Consider the following 19,365-nt stretch of genomic DNA (forward strand, 5'->3'; position numbering starts at 1 on the left):
TTACATGCAGTTCATTTCTGAACTATCATTTTATGTTTCTTCTCACAGACAAAAGAAGTTTTCCTTAGCCCCCTAAACTCCTAATTATACTAGCCATTTTCAAAATGCTTTTCTCTATGCTAGTTGGAAACTATACAAACTGGGAACCATGCTGACTTTTCAATTTACTTTGCCCAGTTTAATTCAAATAATTCCTGAATAGGGCCCAATCATGCTGTCTTTAGGATCAACTCTTATATTCAGCACCTTCTCTGTAAACCAGGGAAAGTGGTTCTATTCTTAGTCTACCATTGAGGAGATACATGACTACAGTTTGGTTCATTTTTATTTAGTCAAAGATTCTTACTCCTCAAAATCTAAAGGGAGTTCCTAATATCAGATGGAACACACACACACACACAAATAAAAGGTGTTTAAAACACTATTTAAATGAGACTCTACAATAAGGGATCTGTACCACACAAAGAAGCATGAACACCTAAATTATGCAGAGAAAGCAGTATTACCAGGAAAATCCTTGGTTACCAAGAATGGTTATTATCCAATCCTTTCAACAAATATTAAATGAGTACATAAGTCTTATGTGCATGATACTATGCTGGGATTATGAGAAAAAGAAGGGTGCAATCAAAATGGCCTATGATCTTAAAAGAGTTTCCAATCAAGGTGGAGATATATGAATCTTTCATTAATGCCTGTAGCACAATTCATTACCTTAGAAGTGTGACAAATTAATTGCTATGAGAGCACAGAAAGGATATTTTCTGGCTGGGAAAATATAAAGGTACAAACAGATGGCATTTGAGTTGGAAAGACCATGATGAATGGAGGTAGGAAGGAAGTCTATATTAACAACAACAAGAAATATCGAGACAGAGAGATGATAGATAGATAGATAGATAGATAGATGACAGGTATCATTTCCCTAAAAGGGAAATGAAATGTCACAGAAAGGCTAGAAATGGTGTGACTAATACCACAGAAATGGAGTATAATAGTTGTGTCAGAGGCATTGTGAGATACAGGTTGTATTCAATTGTTAAGGGGCATTCATTTATCCATTCAATAGATACAGATTAGCAGTTATTAATTACCAGGCATCATAGTTGAGGAGATAAGTCAAAAAAAGAACCAAAGAAAGAAAGAAAAGAAAGTATAAGAAAAGAAATGAAAAGAAAAAAAAGAAAAGAAAAAGAAAAAAAGACATGGCTCCACCCAGAGGAAATTGATAGACCATAAGGAAAACATAAGTACTAAACAAAGATTACGGGGTTAAGGACTAAACTGTCAGAGAAAGAAACCCTTAGGTAGTGCCATTTTGAGCCAGATATGAAGCATATGTGAGGAAGGGAGGAAGAAGAACGGTAAAGTGTAACATACCAGGCTGAGAAAATTACCTTAGAAAAGGCCCAGAACTTAACTGGAAATTGGGACCTAAAATAAGATTTAAGATCATGGAGACTCAATACTAAATAGAAAACAGAATGAAATAAATTACCAACGAAGCAGAGTCACTTGAAACCTCATTTTTATTAACCTATTCATGATAGAATAGGTTGAATACTCAGATATCTGCATATACATTTTACTCTTGTTTGTGTTTTTATCTCTTATTCCCAGTTTGTTTAACAATGCCCATATTTTTATTGCTTATAACTTTTTAGGAACACTATGATGATAGGAAACTCCTTCATAAAAAACTTAGTAACTTGGAAATGATTCTTTTAGCAATTAGACAAACAAGGAACCTGTCTTGTTTTTAAAAAGGCTAAAATAGTAGGACATAAAAGAATCTTGCTTAGCTGAAGGATTTTCTCAGAAAACAGAAAAAGTTAATTTTAGAGAAAGTGAAATTAATACAATCTCCAATTTATATGTTCATTATGGGGGAAAGGAGGTATAAATCTGAATCAAAATGTATTCCTTTAAGGTGTGACCTTGATCTATCTTCAATAGTCATTCTAAAAATATTATCAAATATACCTAATTTTGACCAAGCACTGCAATGGACACCAGAGACACAGTACTCTTTAAAGAGGGAAAACAAAACAATACAAAACAGACAAAGCACTTCTTTTAATGGAGCCTACAGCATCATGGAGGGGACAGAAACTAACAAAACACTTAGAAAAATAAATGTAAAATTGTTATTGTGCAAAGTGCCATGAAGAAGCAGCCCAAAGTGATAAAAATACATTTAAGAAGGGTATTGGAAATATAAAGATTAAGGAAGACTTTCTTGGGGCAGGCATAATTGACTTGAGAGGTAAATAATGAGAACAATATAACTAGACATAGAGGAGAAGCAGCAGTATTTGAGACAGAGTGATCAATAAGTGCAAAGGCTCTTTGTCAAGATCAAACACGACAAATGCTTTGGACTGAAAGAAAACCAGGAGTAAGCCAGGAGTGGATGTGACTAACCCAAAGAGAAAATACAGAATCAAGATAAGAAATAATGGTGATTTAGACTAGCCTATCAGTGGAATCAAGATGGACAGAAGCAGTCAGATTAGTGATAGCCTTTTCCAATCAAGACCTTCGACTATGAAATGTCTCTGTGTCTTCTCTGTATTTCCTTAAAATGCAAAGTAAACTCTGGCTACTTGTGGAGAAAGTCATGCCACTATAACAAAATCCAGGGCAGCCCAGCTGTAAGGAAGAGAAAAGAGATACATGAAATTATTATAGTGGTAGTCAGGGACAGGTCATAGAAAGCTATAAGAACTATTTTAAGACATTTGTATTTTATTTTAAGGGCAAAGGAGAGCCAACCGAGAAGGGTAAGCAGAGAAGAGGTACAATCAAATTGTATCCATTTTAATGCTTGTTTGTTTATTTTGAGGAGACAGAGAGAAAGAGAGCACAGAGAGAGAGGGGGAGAGAGAATCTCAAGCAGGCTCTGCACCAGCACCATGCCACCCGATACAGGCCTTGAATCCAGGAACTGTGAGATCAGGACCTGAGCTGAAACCAACAGTCAGACACTTAACCAACAGAGCCACCCAGATGCCCTGCAAATTTTATCTTCTAGTAAGTGCATAAGCTTTTACTCTATTGCTAGACATAGGGAACTACTGAAGGGTTTTGGCATAATATGTTTTGGGGGAAATTAATCTCTTAATATCATGATGGTCTGGAGTTGCACATAGAGAAGAAGCTAATAACAAGAGAAACAGGTGAAAAACTGTCTTGATGGTCTGCGAGTGAGGTAATAAGTGACAGAAATTGAGTAGCGACAATGAAAACTTTTTTTTTATTTTTTAAGAATAAAGAATGAAGATTCAGGAGACAGATCATTGATATTTCTTCGGAACCTTATAAAACTGTTTGTCACATTATTTTAACCAAAGTGCCAAAATATGATCCTGACAACTGAGAAAGATTAAGGCAATGCATTTAAATGTACATACTCTCTGCAACGACATCAATTTGTCACTGCAAGACTAAGAATATGCAGTAAATTGGGTATCACCATTTTTATTTTAAAATGAACACATTGATACCATTTGGGTGTGGGATCTGGCTAAATTAAGTTGGCGGGGAGGACTGGATTTCATGGATTTAGCCCATCTCTTACTTGCCAGAGAAGTGGGAGTCCACAATTCAGCAACAAAGAGATTTAGTGAAATTGCTTTATAGGTGAGAGTACCTTTATGAAGGCGAACTGGAGCAAGTGCTGAGTGCCTTAGAGCCTGCGGAAGGACTGTTTATCACAATCTGCCTAAAGAAAACTCGCACTGAACACTGAGCTGTGCCACCCCCTCCCTTGCCAGAGTCAAGCAGTGCATCTAAAGTTTGAGGTGAATGAGAAGTCCCTTTGAGTTCCAATTTTAGAAATGAAGGTTTCCCTTCTGCTGCTGAGGAGCAGCAGACAATATAGAATCCGTAGGAAAGCACTGTGGCAGCCCTTTCCTGGGCTCTGCCTCATAGACATGGCCTAGAGGAGGTCTCAGCCCTACATTTCTAGGTGAGTCTTAGACTCTTTCCCACAGCCAGCGGCCCTCCTGAGAGCCAGGATATAACTATAGAGACATCCTGAGAGCCTAGGAACCAGCCCTTTGACAACAGATCTTTTAGGAGAAGCCCAGTGCCCGACAGAACAGACCAGCAGGCCGTTTGTGGCCTGCTGTTCGTATTTTCCTGACCACAGTTCCACATCAAACAGGGATTTGCCTAAGAAGATTACCTTGGCAGGATTTCTCTTGGTTGGATATTTTTTAAATCTTCTTTAAATATTTGTGAGGGGAAAATTGCTACCCCACAGCTGCGGTAACTGCTATACATTTACAGTGCTTCAATACCTTAGGAACTCACCATCAAAATCATGGCAAACTCATTTCCAATGGTGAGGTGGATGAACTTCCTTTATACTCCTTCTTCACTAAACAGTCAAATAAAGCAAAGTAAAACAACATTTGAGGTGTAAGTTGCTATGGTCTCATTCTAAAACAAGAAAGAAGTTTCAAATCTTTCCCAAAGATTATGCTTGCAGAGAAAAATGTGGTTATTCCACAGTCAAAAAACACTAAGTTCTGTGTTTGCGCAAGTTTTTTTTTTAATGATAGTCTAATACAGTATCTAGTTAAAATAGGTTTTTAAAATAATAAACATGTCAGATATGTAGCCTTCTTATTATTAAATACACTCTATGAAAACAAACTTTCAGAGGTATGTAATTACAAATGGAGCACTTAACATTCACTGCAACTCCTCCAGACACAACTTGTTTTAGCAAGACTTTGATATTTTTGTGGTGAGTACTACAGACTCTACCCCAAAAGAGAGAATGTACTAAGAAATTCTCAGAGCCAGACCTCATATCAACCCCTACCCCTAAAAAAAAAAGTGCTAGTGGGTTCTCTGATTATTTCCCCCCTAGAAATTAACTTAAAGAAATAAATTATTTCCAATTTTACAATACAACCACATGCAAACTAGAATTTGATATACATAACTCTCATTATTTAACTTCTTCTAAAATATGTCAACGTCAAAGTGATTGATAACTGCATGAGATGAGAGTGATGGAAATATTAAAGTCTCTGTGTGAGCCACAAACCTAAAAGTAACTTCTGATTTGTCATAAAATGATTAAAAGCTCATTCACAATAGACCTGTCCTTAATGTGACTGAATTACATCAACTTTGCTTTCTCTATATAGGGAATTGCTTGTGCTTTTCTTATGCAATAATTCCAATTAGAATCACCACACTCAGATACCATTTGTTCAATAGCTTCACTTCATTGCAGTCATAAAATATTTACTCTTTGATTAAAAAGCTATGACATCTTCTAGCTGTTACAATCCTAATTTAAAGGAGAAAAATATCAAAACTGTTTCAAAACATTGAACATTTTGTATTTACATTCTTGACAAAGGTGATATTGCAAAGAAGATTTTACGGTGTTTTATAAAGTGCTAACTAAAACAGAGCTGTGTAATCAAAGGAAATTACAATGAAAGAAAACTTGAACATGCTATTCTCCCAAAGGGAGAATAGAAATTATATTTTTGGATGACTTCAGCTTCTTCTTTTGTCAGGTAATGACCAAAAACTTGCCAGGAATAATGAGCTTTTGTTAGGTTTTGTGTTAATTTTAATAGGATGATCAAATAAGAATTGTTATTCCCAATAGGCAAATAAAAATAAAGTTGTGCCATGGCAATAGTATTGCTCAAATATATAGCTCAGGTGGGCTTCAAAGGGCATGGATTCAGAGTTCTGTGTGATGCTATCTGCCCCTGAAAGCACTGACTGCTGCGAAAAATCCATCCTAAGTCACCTTTCTATGTTAGAAAACTCAACTCATCATAAATAGCCCATTAGACCATTTGTTAATTTACCCATCCAAGCATTCATTCATTCAAAAAGCAGTTCTCTAAGACCTTACATGTAGGTATAGGCACTGGGACATTACAATACAATCAGGATGTAGTTTCCATGCTCTAGGACTGCAAGGGAAGGCAGACTTAGGAAAAACCACTAACGATAGATGGTGAAAAGAGACTTCGCTGAGGTATGTACAGTGTGTTGTGGGAGTTTTGACTCATTTACTCTCTGAGAATGTGAGATTTCACAGAGGAAATAACAAATTGATCTATCTTAAGAATCCCCCCTTGCTTTTTAGCCTCTCAAAAAATACACACACACACACACACACACACACACACACAAGGTAACAAGTAATTTAAATGAGTAAAGCCTCCATTCTGATCTGAAAGAACAGTGATGTTCTGCTCTGTGAAGTGTTACCCTGTAGGAATGATACTCTAGCAGTACTACCTCTCCCAGTTTTCTGGAAGAAATGTGAAATCCAGAATTTTTAATGCTAGTAACCAATCAAAAATTTTAAAGCCTTGTATTGGACAAATGAGACACCTCTAGGCCAGATCAGCCCACTGGCCAGTGGTTTGCAACCTTTAGCTGTTCGCATCAGATTAATAGCACCCTAAGGTGATACGTGGGTAAGAACTCTCACACTATATTTTGTAGACAGTTTCTATCACAGAACTAATTCCTGAGCTATTCAGACAAGTTCCTCATTTGTGGGAACTTCCTATAGACACCAAGATACTCCAGCAATGTAGCTTTTGGAAATACACGACGTGTGGGGAAAGAACTAGCACTCTTTGTCAGAGAGACTTTCACTCTGTAAGTACTGTTTTGTTTAAACATGTGTATTATTTCACATGGCTTAAATGGACTTTGGTAGGCACAAAGAGTTAAAGTATGTGGAAAAGCTGAGCAATTTGCTTCTTTTAAAGCTACAGATGAGGCCCACTGGGAGCTATTCAGGGAAGCAGCAAACCTGGTCGGTCTCAGTCCCACGCAGCCACCTGATTCATGTTTCTTCTCCATTAAGTACAGCCTACTTGGAGACTTAAGCATGACTTCAGCTCAAGAGCGAGCAAGAAACATGCCATTTAAGGACAATACAGCTTCATTAGAAACAACATTACTTGAACTTTCACCAGTATAAGCAAAGGGGATGGGTGCAAATTCACGGTGGAGACACTCTTCAGTGCTCAGCTGCGTGAAGGGCCACAGTTTTGCTGTTTCAACCTTATCGTAGTTATTAAAATTTTAGTCTTCAGAGAGGCCACTCAAGGGAAAAAGAAAAGCAGAAAATTGGCGTAACATCAAATGAAGCACAATCCTAATGCAGTTTTTGCATGATGTGCTAACATCCCACTCACACAGATGTCACTGAAAGTAACCAGCCACAGAGGAACTGCGTTCTGCAGAGATCCATATGACCACTTAGAAACAAGATTGTATTCATGCAGAAAACAATTTCAGAGCCAGCTATCACATTTGGAAAGCTGTGAATATATTCATCATTGGTGGTGCTGTAAAATTATTCTGTTTGCTTCTCCCATTAACTCTCAGGTTTAACATTTTCAAGAGCTGTTTGCAAATAATAATAATAATATCATTTTATACCATAATACTTTTATTTCTATGATCACTGGAAACTAAACTGAAGTGTGTCACCTTGTGAATGACTGAGGACTTGGTAGGCACATATATTCACTACCTTTTTGGCAGTCATGTGGGGAAAGAGTCACTCTTTGTTTATTATTAGTGTGCACTATAGTCACTGATACAAACACTGATACAAACTCCAGGAAGGACAATGTGACAACATATATCACAAAACCTTTATGTACACTTTGGACACAAGTCCACTTCTAGGAATTTATCCTAAACAAATGGTTGAATGAATTATTTGTTGTAGCTAATAACAGAAAGCAAATTCCCTTCATTGTGCATCAGTCAGTACATCATGGAACATCCACATGATGTTATGCCCATACGGTGAGGTAGATCTTTATATTTCACAATGTGAAGAGCCTGTGTTGTAAGATGCCCACAATAAATTGTAAAGGGAACACAGTAACTTGTAGAACAGGGTGTGTGTGTGTGTGTGTGTGTGTGTGTGTGTGTGTTCACCTTTTCAGAGAGCTGGGGAGGGAAAAAATAAGAACTGGAGAATTTTCATTCTCCTTTACTTGGGTACATTAAAGTTTTTTTAAAGCATGTGTACCCAGTTTATTGAACAGGCTGAAATTGATGTTACAATAATCAAACAGTGCCTTTTCCTCCCGTTGCTTCCTTCAAACATGACCTGTGGGATCTTCGTCTCCATCATTCATGATAGTTAGACAGATCCTACTGTCTTTCTTGTCACTTTCAGGTATTTGAATGATTTCATTTTCAACTTTAAAAATGTTTTTAAAGATTTATTTATTTTTGAGAGAGAAAGTGCAAGTGGGGTAGGGGCAGAGAGAAAGGGAGACAGAAGATTCGAAGCAGGTTCTGTGCTGAGACCAGTGACTCCTATGTGGGGCTTGAACCCAAGAACGGTGAGATCATAACCTGAGCCGAAGTTGGACGCTTAACCAACTGTGCCTCCCAGGTGCCTTTTGTTTTCAACTTTTAAAAGGTTTTCCCCATTTTGGGGCGCCTGGGTGGCTTAGTCGGTTAAGCGTCTGACTTTTGCTTAGGTCATGATCTCGCGGTTCGTGGGTTCGGGCCCCACATCAGGCTCTGTGCTGACTGCCAGCTCGGGGCCTGGAGCCTGTTTCAGTCTGTGACTCCCTCTCTCTCTGACCCTCCCCTGCTCACGCTGTCTCTCTCTCTCTCTCTCCTAAAAATAAATAAAACATTAAAAAAAAAAAAGGTTTTCCCCATTTTAATTCCAAACTTTAATGTGCCATCCTAATAAAGCTTCCCCTTCCCCTGGCACAGTTCTGATCCCCAGTCTGGGAAAAAGAAACAACAGAAAAAAAGAGCCTAGCCCACCCTTACATTCCCTTTGTCCCACTTCTTTTCCTCTCTTCCCTCAGCTGCCTCTCTATCCCCCAGAGTGAATATGAGGGGGAAAGAGCTGAGATAAAAAGAAACAAAGCAGCTTCCTCTAGCTGGTACCCTGTGTATGGCCCTGGTGGCTGTCCTGCGCTCCGCCTGGACAGCACATCAGCACGCTGCTCTCACACTGAATGCAACAGTGTATTCTTCAGGCCCTGGCAAGGCAAGGACCAGCGGACTCCACCTTAGCCCAGAACTCTGTGGCTCACCCTTGTGAGTCGCCTGCAGCCCATTTCTGCTGTTTCCCCTCACTCCTGCAGGCAGCAGCTCTCATGAGTGAGTTTTTAAGACTGTCCAAGCCTAGGGGCACCTGGGTGGCTTAGTCGGTTAAGCGGCCGACTTTCGCTTAGGTCATGATCTCGCGGTTCGTGGGTTCGAGCCCCGCGTCGGGCTCTGTGCTGACTGCCAGCTCAGAGCCTGGAGCCTGTTTCAGTCTGTGACTCCCTCTCTCCCTGACCCTCCCCTGCTCACGCTGTCTCTCTCTCTCTCTCTCTCTCCTAGAAATAAATAAAACATTAAAAAAGACTGTCCAAGCCTAGAATTCATCCCAGTTTGCTTACACAGCCCCAGTTCATACCTGTGGCCCCAGCATAATCATCAATAGTGCCCCTTTCATTTTCAAGTGTCCTGATTTGAAAATATATTGTATGATCAACAGTAGATAGAATGTGATAAAGGCTATCATTGATAGCAGTCATTTATCAATGTTAAACTTCCTGACTTTGGTCATTGTGTTGTGGCTATGTAAGTTAACTATACTTGTTCATAAAAATAAACACTGAAGAAGCAATGAGGGGTAAAGCACATGATGCAACTTACTCTCAACTGGTTTGGAAATACCCAAATGAGCATAGAAAAAGAGAGAAGAGAGGGAAAGAATGGTTTAAAACCCCCCTCCAAAAAAATCAAACAAAAATGATAAAGCCAATGTCAAATGGCAATGGCAAAATGATAACCATTCGCTAATTTCAGTGAAGGGAACAGGGGTGTTCCTTATGTTAGACTGCAACTTTGTGGTGAGTTTTAATTTATTTCCAAATGAAAAGCTTCAAAACCAGTTTTTGACTGCCCTGCTCATGCCCAACTCTTCTCCAGTACCATGTGCCCCAGAGGAAATGCATACAGGTGCACAGCCCGTCCCCAAAGTCACTCATCTCACTGTGCCAGCAAAAGCTGGTTTTTAACCTTCCCCATTGAAAGCCCTCTGATGGGGGTGCCTGGGTGGCTCAGTCAGCTAAGTGACTTTGGTTCAGGTCACAATCTCATGGTTTTTAAGTTGGAGCCTTGAATTGGGCTTGGTGCTGACAGTAAGGAGCCTGCTTTGGATTCTCTGTCTCCCTCTCTGTATCTCTCTCTCTCTCTCTTTCAAAAACATTTTTTAACAACTCATCTGAAGGTCCCCATTTCCCCTAATCTCCAGGGAGCCCATGTCAAGCCCTCCAAAATCCCCACTTAACTAACGGCACAGGTAAGTTACTGCAGCCCATCAAGCAGCCAAGGTCAAGTCCTGTGTCTCCAAAAGATTCACTTAGTTGCAAGTGGGAGTCAGAGGGTATAACTGAATGCTGTGCTACTCTCTACTCTTACAAATTCCCCTCAGAATGAATCTCAAATCCTCTACAGAGGTTTCTGGAGGTGTTGTGCCCTGGAAGAATGTGGTCCATCTCCACAGTGACTGCATGGATACATCTAATTCCTTTCCTCAAATGGAGCTTTGATACAAATTCAACCGAAGTCAACAGGGAAAATCCTATTCCAGCCTTTGTTATACATATAAGACATATTTTGTGTTTTCTTTTCCTTTCTGAGGGAGAATAGAATGAATAAGAACTACTTATCTTTTACTCTTTATTTTCTTTCTCCATATTTCAAGAAGATAGGTAGGTCTTTCTCTTATTTTGGTGATGTGAAGACTATCTCCTTTTCTGACTCTCCTTTGTGAAGCCTGAGCTCACTGATGGGATTAAGCAAGAAACAGGGCAGGAGAAGAGTAGCTTTGATGGGGCAAAGAAATGGAAACAGAAAGAGATACCGAGGACACTCCTCTCCAAAATTTGGAATAATATAGATTTCTCAGGCTCCTAAAAGTAGTGGAGACTTCCATCTGCTTGCCTTATTAATCCCGAGGAAAGTTCTAGGACCACAGAAGGAAGGGTTGTAGGATGCATGTACAGAGATTGGCATCGAGGGACCAAAGCTCCCAGCCTCATCTAAGAAAGCTGTACATTCCCCTTTGGGCACCAAAACATCAGAGTTATCTGCTTATCATTAACTACATGGGCTTGGACAAAAATAACAGCAGTAAACTTGAAGCACTGAAAACCAGACATACATCAGTGGACTACTTGGTCAAGTTCTTGGGTAACAGCACAGGTTTAACAGACTGAGATTAAATTTCAGTCCCTTAAAATTTAAGACCCTTTAAAAGACTCAGATTAAAGTTCCCCACCAGACTGTCAGGATTGAGTTTCTAAGTTATGTTTATTTGATTTAAATAAAAGGTGCCGAATCTTGTATTCCTAAGTTTGTAAGATCATTCATGCCAGAGACACTTTTAGAATTCAGAAGAAAAAAGATATTTCCTTTTTGGTGACAAAGTATTTGCTGATACTCAATACTTAGTCACATTAAATAGACGTTCTGAAATATGTCAGCACATGCCATCATGCTAGCATGACAGTAAAAGTCACTACCCTTCTGGATAGTAAAATTGAAAGTACAAAAAATATTTTTATACAGACATTGCCAAATGTGTTAATCTTGTAATGAATCTGTGTCCCTAGCTGCAGAGGGGTCAGTCTCCTTTGGTGTTCCTAGTGTATGTCATTCTGCACATCGTTGGGAGCCTTACGTTTGATTAAAAGTCTATGGGCACGTAGTTTCTATAGCAACTTGAGTCACCACGAGTGGCTTCAACACCCTAAGGAGAAGCCACCCTTAGTCTTGACATCAGCACCCATCTTTGAGCACCAGGAGTCTGTTCAGACTGCATTAGCAGTGTCACTATCAACAGGGCTGGCTCAGCTGACGTCAAAGACCTCCCCAGTAGACAGCAGTGAAAGTCAGAGCAGGAGAGTCAGAAAACATGAAAGATAACTGACAGGCCCCATATAGAAAACAAAATTTAAAAACAAAAACAAAAACAATGCCTTTGAGTACACAGGAACTGAGCACAGGAAAGGAGGAATTTTGAGTCAGGCCTAGAAATTCAGGGATAGGACAGAGAGGGGAGGCATGGTGGAAAAGGGTGTGAAACACAGGGCACACTATATTCTAAACCACAATTCTGGCCATTTGTTTGCTAAATCTGGGCATATTTATTTCTTGGTTGAGAAAGTATAAAAGCATGCTATGTCCCCTGCACTAGAAGAAGTCTGAAGAAGTCTGTAGTTATGGCCAATAGAACCATCAGCAGCTTCAGTCTGTCAGAGACACTTAGGGGCAGTGAAGCAGAAAGAGAACAGGCAGAGAAGTCCATGGATTTGCATTCCTGTATCAATTCCACCATTTACTAAATAACCCGATCCAAGTCACAAAGTCACCTTAATCCTATAAACTTTTATTTTCTAATCTATCAAAGAGAGATAATAATAATCCTGCTGAAGTTCCTGAATTACTGTAGAACCCATGTTAGTCAATGAATGTGATGTGTATATGCTATTTTCCTGTGAGTGTGATGATAATGTGCCCAAATCAAGTTCTCAGGAGGTTCCCTGAACTCAAAGCAAGAAGGAACAGATGTTCCCTCCTGCAGTAAGGATACAGTAGTACCCCAAAGCCTAGAAATCCACTAGACCATTCTTCACTCTACACAGAATGAGGCACAGTCAGGGATGTTCTATGCAAAAACAAATTTACAGAGCTTTTTTTTTCCAAATCAACCCACATTGGAAATGAAATCCACAAGATTCTTGAAAGCCAAGAGTCTAGCTGAAGAATTTGTCTAGAAAATAACTGATAGCTCTTTAGAATGAGTACAAGAATTCAATTCACACTCTGACAGTGTGCTTCCTTATTTACTATCAACTTAAATTTATTAATAATAGTGAGGGGGTGCCTGACTCAGTCGGTTAAGCATTCGACTTGGCTCAGGTCATGATCTCATGATTCGTGAGTTCAAGCCCTACATCAGGCTCTGTGCTGATAGCTCAGAGCCTAGAGCATGCTTCAGATCTGTCTCCCTCTCTCTCTCCCCCCATTCTCTCTTTCCCTCTCAAAAAGAAACATTAAAATTTTTAAAAATAAATTAATAATTAATTAAATAAATAATAGTGAGGTTTGGAGCATCTCAGTGGCTCAGTAGATTGAGTGTCCCAGGGTTGTGGGATCCAGCCCTGTGTTGGGCTCTGTGTGAAGCATGGAGCCTGCTTGAGATTCTCTCTCTCTCTCTCTCTCTCTCTCTCTCTCACTCATTCACTCTCGCTCTCACTCTGTCTTTCTTTCCTTCTGCCCCTCTCCCCAACTCACATGTACTTTCTCTCTCTCTCTCTCACTCTCTGTCTCAAAATAAAAATGAAAAAATAGCAAGGTGATTTTCTGAAACAGCAGAGATATTTCCCACATCCCCAAACCCTTCATATTCACATTCTTTCAGAGAAGAGGTTAGAAGATTGTGAGCTGCCTGTTTTATTTCTTTTTGTCAATATTCAGGGGGAATCATATCGAATTTCTTCAGTCTCTAGCCCTGTCTACCTGATGGCACCAAAGGCGCAAAGAAACAGAATCAGAGATACAAGCTGCTCTCCCAGAGAAGCCCTGGAGGGACATTACTGCCCTGCCTTTAATATTGCTTATCCAGGAGCTGATCTTATCACAGAGGAAAGAGTCAAGGATACTTTTCCCAGTAGTTTGTCACTGTCAACAGGCATTGGGTTGCCAGCTATAAGGAGCTTTACTTCTGCTTTCTCTATTTCATTCTTAGTATAATTCAATAGTACACCTTCCGCCCATTGACTCTGAGGCAAACACAATAATCTTATTGGTTTGGGACTTACTGAAGTCCCAGGATTTCAACCCTCTACTCCATTTTCTAACTGAGAGTTTCACAAATTCTGCATCATTAAGGAAAAGTTAGTACCAAAATTTAAGCTGCTTTGATTCCATTCAGAAAATAGATACTCACAGTTCTAAAACTGAGGAAAATAAAAGTTCCCCATGCTTCTCAGACTTCCCTTTTCTTTGGCTACTGCCAAGGTAGTGTTTTTTAACTGAAGATTAGGGACACGGGCTAAACCAGGGCTTCACGTTTTGACTATATTGTCATCTATGAGTTATGAAATAGGTTCTCAAGAGCTGCTATCAAAACAATCTATGACGTTCATATGCGTTTTCACCATGAGACACATATTATCTATCTTGGTCAGTACAGCTTCTAGTTAAAAGCATGGACACTAAAGTTGGGAATGCCTAAGTCTCAAGCTCAGTATTACATTTCCCAGTTGTGATCTTAGGCTACTGACATGTCTTTCTCCAGTCATTTCCCCATAGTGCACATCTGTTGGGTGGGTCTGACAGCAGTTCCTACCTGTAAGAAAGAATGCACATAAAGCACCTGGCACTGTGACTAGCACTTAGCAGAGTGATCACAAGCAAGGGTAGAGATTATCATCATCATCATCATCATTATAGCTACTAGTAACTACAAAGATAGACACAATTATAGATTATTTAATCAGAAATATCAATAATGTATTTTAAAAGAATGTACTTTGAGTTTACAGGCTTAGCAAAACATCTTAAAATATACTTAATAATGTTCAGAATATGAGAGTTTTGAAATAACCACAGCTATACTTGCATGTGTAAGGGCAATTACAAACTAAGAATGAAAAACTTAATCCTCCTTCTTGAAAATGAAGGAAAAGACTTAGCCCACTTTGCCTGAAACATTTACTTTAATTATCAATTCTTTCTCTCTTTGAAATATATATAAATCTTTTAAAAGCTAAATAAGTCTTGGGGCACCTGGGTGGCTCAGTTGGTTAAGCATCTGACTTCAGCTCAGGTCATGATCTCATGGTTCATGGGTTTGAGCCCCATGTTGGGCTCTGCTGAGAGCTCAGAGCCTAGAGCCTGCTTCAGATTCTGTGTCTCCGTCTCTCTCTGCCCCTCCCCCACTCAAGCTTTGTCTCTCAAAAGTAAATAAACATTTAAAAAAATTTTAAAAAGCTAAAGAAGACTCTTGCCAGCTTTAGGACACAGGAATGCCTTTTTTAAGGGCTGGGGATCCTCTCTTTGAAATGTAACCATCAAAAAGATAGAGCCTCTATCCTCCCTGACTTTTCTTAGGAGGGTAGGAGCCTAACTTCAGAGAGGCACCTAACTCCATATACAAAAACTACCCCATGTCATAAAGGTATGAGAAGTTTATTTTCCTTTGGATAAAGCTAATTAGCAAACATAGATGGCAAAAGTTAGGATAACAATGCATGGCAAATGGTGCTCTCAACTCCTCTGGGTTGAGAACTAGTTATTATTCATCCTAATAACATGTATACAATGGCCATATCCAGTTGGGTACATAAAAGGTTGAGATTCCTTTCTGTCTTTGTATTCTTTTAACGGGCTGCCTATGATGCATATCACATTCTGGTTTAATGATTATTCTAGAAGTCTATTTTCTTTTTCTTGTACCTTTGTGATGAGGTTTTCTGGGTTGCAAGAAATTTTTGTTTTTTGATTATATTTCTCCAACACATAGAAGTCACTTAATAGATGGTCTCAGAGAGCAAAAAAAAAAATTCCAATACCATCTTACTCTTAAAATATATTTGACTGCTAACTGAGGATACTACAAATTCTCAAGCTTTATTGTCTCAACTCCATCCCTATTTGGCCACTGACCTTGACAAGATTGAATTTTACCAGAGGCCTGTGCTTCTGTAAAAACAAAACAAAACAACCCACAAGGAGTAACAAAACACCCCATCCTTTAGTGTTAAGAAATGACTTGTTGCAAAAATCCACTGTTCCCCACATGACTTAGGTCAGACTTAAGGACACCTCTCTTGTTTACTTAAAACAAAGCTGGACATAGACCTTCCAAATTCCCATTCCTTCCCCCCAAAATGATTATTTGATGTGTTTTATTTCTACTGAGCAAATGGAACAAATTACTTTTCAATTTAAAATTTTTTACATTTATTTATTTTTGAGAGATAGAGTGAGATAGAGTGTGAGTGGGGAGGGGCAGAGAGAGAAGTAGACACAGAATCTGAAGCAGGCTCCAGGTTCTGAACAAATGTTCAGCACAGAGCCTGACATGGGGCTCGAACCCACGATCTGTGAGATCACGACTTGAGCCGAAGTCAGACACTTAACCAACTGAGCCACCCAGGTGCCCCAACAAATTACTTTTTAACCAAATTTTGATTAGGGTGCTCTCTTTCCCTCAGGTTTCTGAAGGTAGATTAACCTTCAGCCTGAGTAAGGACACATCACCTCCTTAATAACTGTACTGAGTGTAGGCTCACCTCAGAGTAAATCATTCTCTGATCCACTGTCCCATCAAGGAACCTGCATTTTCCCATTGCCTTCATCCCCCTTCCGACAGCAGGTAGTGTCTAGCTCTGTCTACTCCTCCTTACTAAAGAAAACCTCCTCTTGCCTCACCCTTGTGAGTATGGCCGATTTATTTCATCCTCAGAGGTTCTTTTTATTTCAAAAGCCCCCTGCCCTGTGGGAAGTAGTGCCTTTCTTCTGCCATAGGATATCCTTTTGAGTAAAGTCTCTTCTAAATCTGGATTTATTTGACAACATCTTCCTCAAATAATTCATGTTCCACCTTAAGAAGAAGCAAACAAACAAACAAAACTATTGTTGGATCTTCCTGTTGGATTGTCCTCTTTATTATGATACAGTGCCCTTCCTTCCTCATCTCTCCTTACAGTCTTTGTTTTAAAGTCTAGCTTGTCTCATAGAAGTATCGCTACTCCAGCTTTCTTGTGACATCTGTTTGCATGATAAATGTTCCTCCGTCACCCTTCTTTCGACCTGAAGGTGTCTTTAGGTCTAAAATGAGTCTCTTACTCTTGAATGCTGAGAACAAACTGAGGGCTGATGGGGGTGCGGGAGAAGGGAAGGGGGTGATGGGCATGAAGGAGGGCAGTTGTTGGGATGAGCACTGGGTGTTATATGGAAACCACTTGACAATAAACTAAGAAAAAGAAGTAAGTAAACATTGAAAATATTTTTAAAAAATTAAAAAATAAAACGAGTCTCTTATTGGCAGCTTATCAATGAGTCTTTTTTAAAAAATCTATTGGAACACCATATGTCTTTCAATTGGAGCATTTAATACAAAAATTTGTTGATTGATCTAGGTCAAAATGAAGGAATCTAATATGCATTTATTTGCAAAATAAAATGAAAATGTAATTGTCATTCAAATTTTGAAAATTCACTTTGATTGCTATGATCATTTTTGGGTTTTTTTTTGTTTTTTGAAACAAAAGTTTGTAAGAAAAGACAAATTAGTCAAATGGCTTTTCTGGATATGTCTTATCCAAATTGAAGGATTCCTACTTACAGTCAACTTCCCTGTAGCCATTATTGAATTTGTTCCATTTCTTTCATAGATGTATTGAATTTATTGAGTTGGTTGAACACTAAGTAATAGATAAATTCAATCTTATAAAACCAAATAAAAAAAACTAATTTGATTTCCAAGAAACTGATTCATTAATACATTTTCTAAATGTACGTAAATTCCTTGCTACAGAAAACCCATCGACCTATTTCATACTGAAAAGAGGTAGGATAACTTCAATATCAAAGAAAACATAGATAAGGAAGTATTTAGACAAGTGGTTCTCAAATTTTAACATCCATACAAATCACCTAGAGGGCTTATTAAAACACAGATTGCCGGAACTCACCCCTAGTTTCTGAGTCGGTAAGTTTAGGGGCTTGGGGCAGGTGGCTATCAATCTGCAATTTGAATAAGCTCCCTGTGTTGCCAAGGTTGATGGTTTGAATCCCATGCCATTGATTAGACCATTTCTTCTTTTATTCATTCATTCAAAAAACACTTATTGATTACCTATGTGTCCTAGGCACTGTTCTAGGTGCTGGAACACAGCATTGAAAGAAACAAACCTATCTGTACCTTCATAAATGTAAATTGAGGAAGATAAACAATAAACAGGATAAATAAGTAAAATATATGAGATGTGGGTGATAAGTGCTAAAGAGGAACAAATAAATATAGGTATGGAGATACATGTGTTGCAGTGGGTAAATCCTGCCATTTTAATAGGTCCAGCAGAGCCATTCTCCTTGATGAGTTGTTTTTGATTCAAACCTAAAAGACTTTCAACAAATGGTCCTGAAACAAGTAAAGATCTATATGCAAATAAATAGAGACAAAGATCTTAACAGTCTTCACAAAAATTAACCAAAGATGAGTCACACATCTAAATGTAAATGCTAAATGACTCAACACCTAAAAAATAGAAGAAAATCTAGAGGACCTTGGCTTTGGTGGTCACTTTATAGATACAATACCAAAGGCATGACACATAAAAGAAAGAAGTGATAAACCAAACTTTACTGAAATTAAAAACTTCTGCTCTGTAAAACACAATGTCAAGAGAATAAAAAGATAAGCCATAGACTGGGAAAAAACATTTGCAAAATACATATCTGATAAAGGATGCTTATTCAAAACATACAAAGAACTCTTAAAATTCGACAATAAAAAAACAAACAACCTGATTTTAAAACGCATCAAAGAACTTAACAGTTTACCAAGAAAGACATACAGATGGAAAATAAGCATATGAAAAGATGCTCCACGTTATACCTCATCATGGAATTATAAATTAAGAATTATAAATTATAATTTATAAATAAATTATAAATAATAAATTATTTATTAATTATAAATTAACAGTGAGATATCACTACATCCTAATTAGAATGGTCAAAATCTAAAGTCCAGAACACAGAAAACACTAAATGCTGGCAAGAATATGTAACAACATCACCTTTCATACATTGCTGAGAGAAATGCAAAATGATACAGCCACTTTGGAAGACAGTTTGATGGTTTCTTAGAAAAGTAAAAACATTCTGGGGCACCTGGTGGCTCAATCGGTCAAAGGTTCGACTCTTGATTTGGGCTCAGGTCATGATCTCATGGGTTCATGAGTTCGAGCCCTGCATCAGGCTCTGCACGGACAGATCAGAGCCTGCTTAGGATTCTCTCTCTCTCCCTCTCTCTCTCCCCCTCCAACCTTCTCAAAATAAAGAAATAAACTTTTGAAAAAAGTGAACATATTTATACCATATGATCCAGCAATTGCACTCCTTGGTATTTAGCCAAAAGAGCAAGAACACTCTAAGTGCAAATTAATCTGTATGTATAAAGTATTATTGGAAATTACTTATAACTTCCAAAACTTTCAAGCAACCAACATGTCCTTCAATAGGTAGTAGGTAAATAAACTATAGTACACCCAGACAATGGAACAGAGTACTGAAAAGAGA

Source organism: Crocuta crocuta, unplaced genomic scaffold, assembly GCF_008692635.1.
Source record: "Crocuta crocuta isolate KB4526 unplaced genomic scaffold, BGI_CrCroc_1.0 scaffold201, whole genome shotgun sequence".
NCBI classification, from domain to species: domain Eukaryota; kingdom Metazoa; phylum Chordata; class Mammalia; order Carnivora; family Hyaenidae; genus Crocuta; species Crocuta crocuta.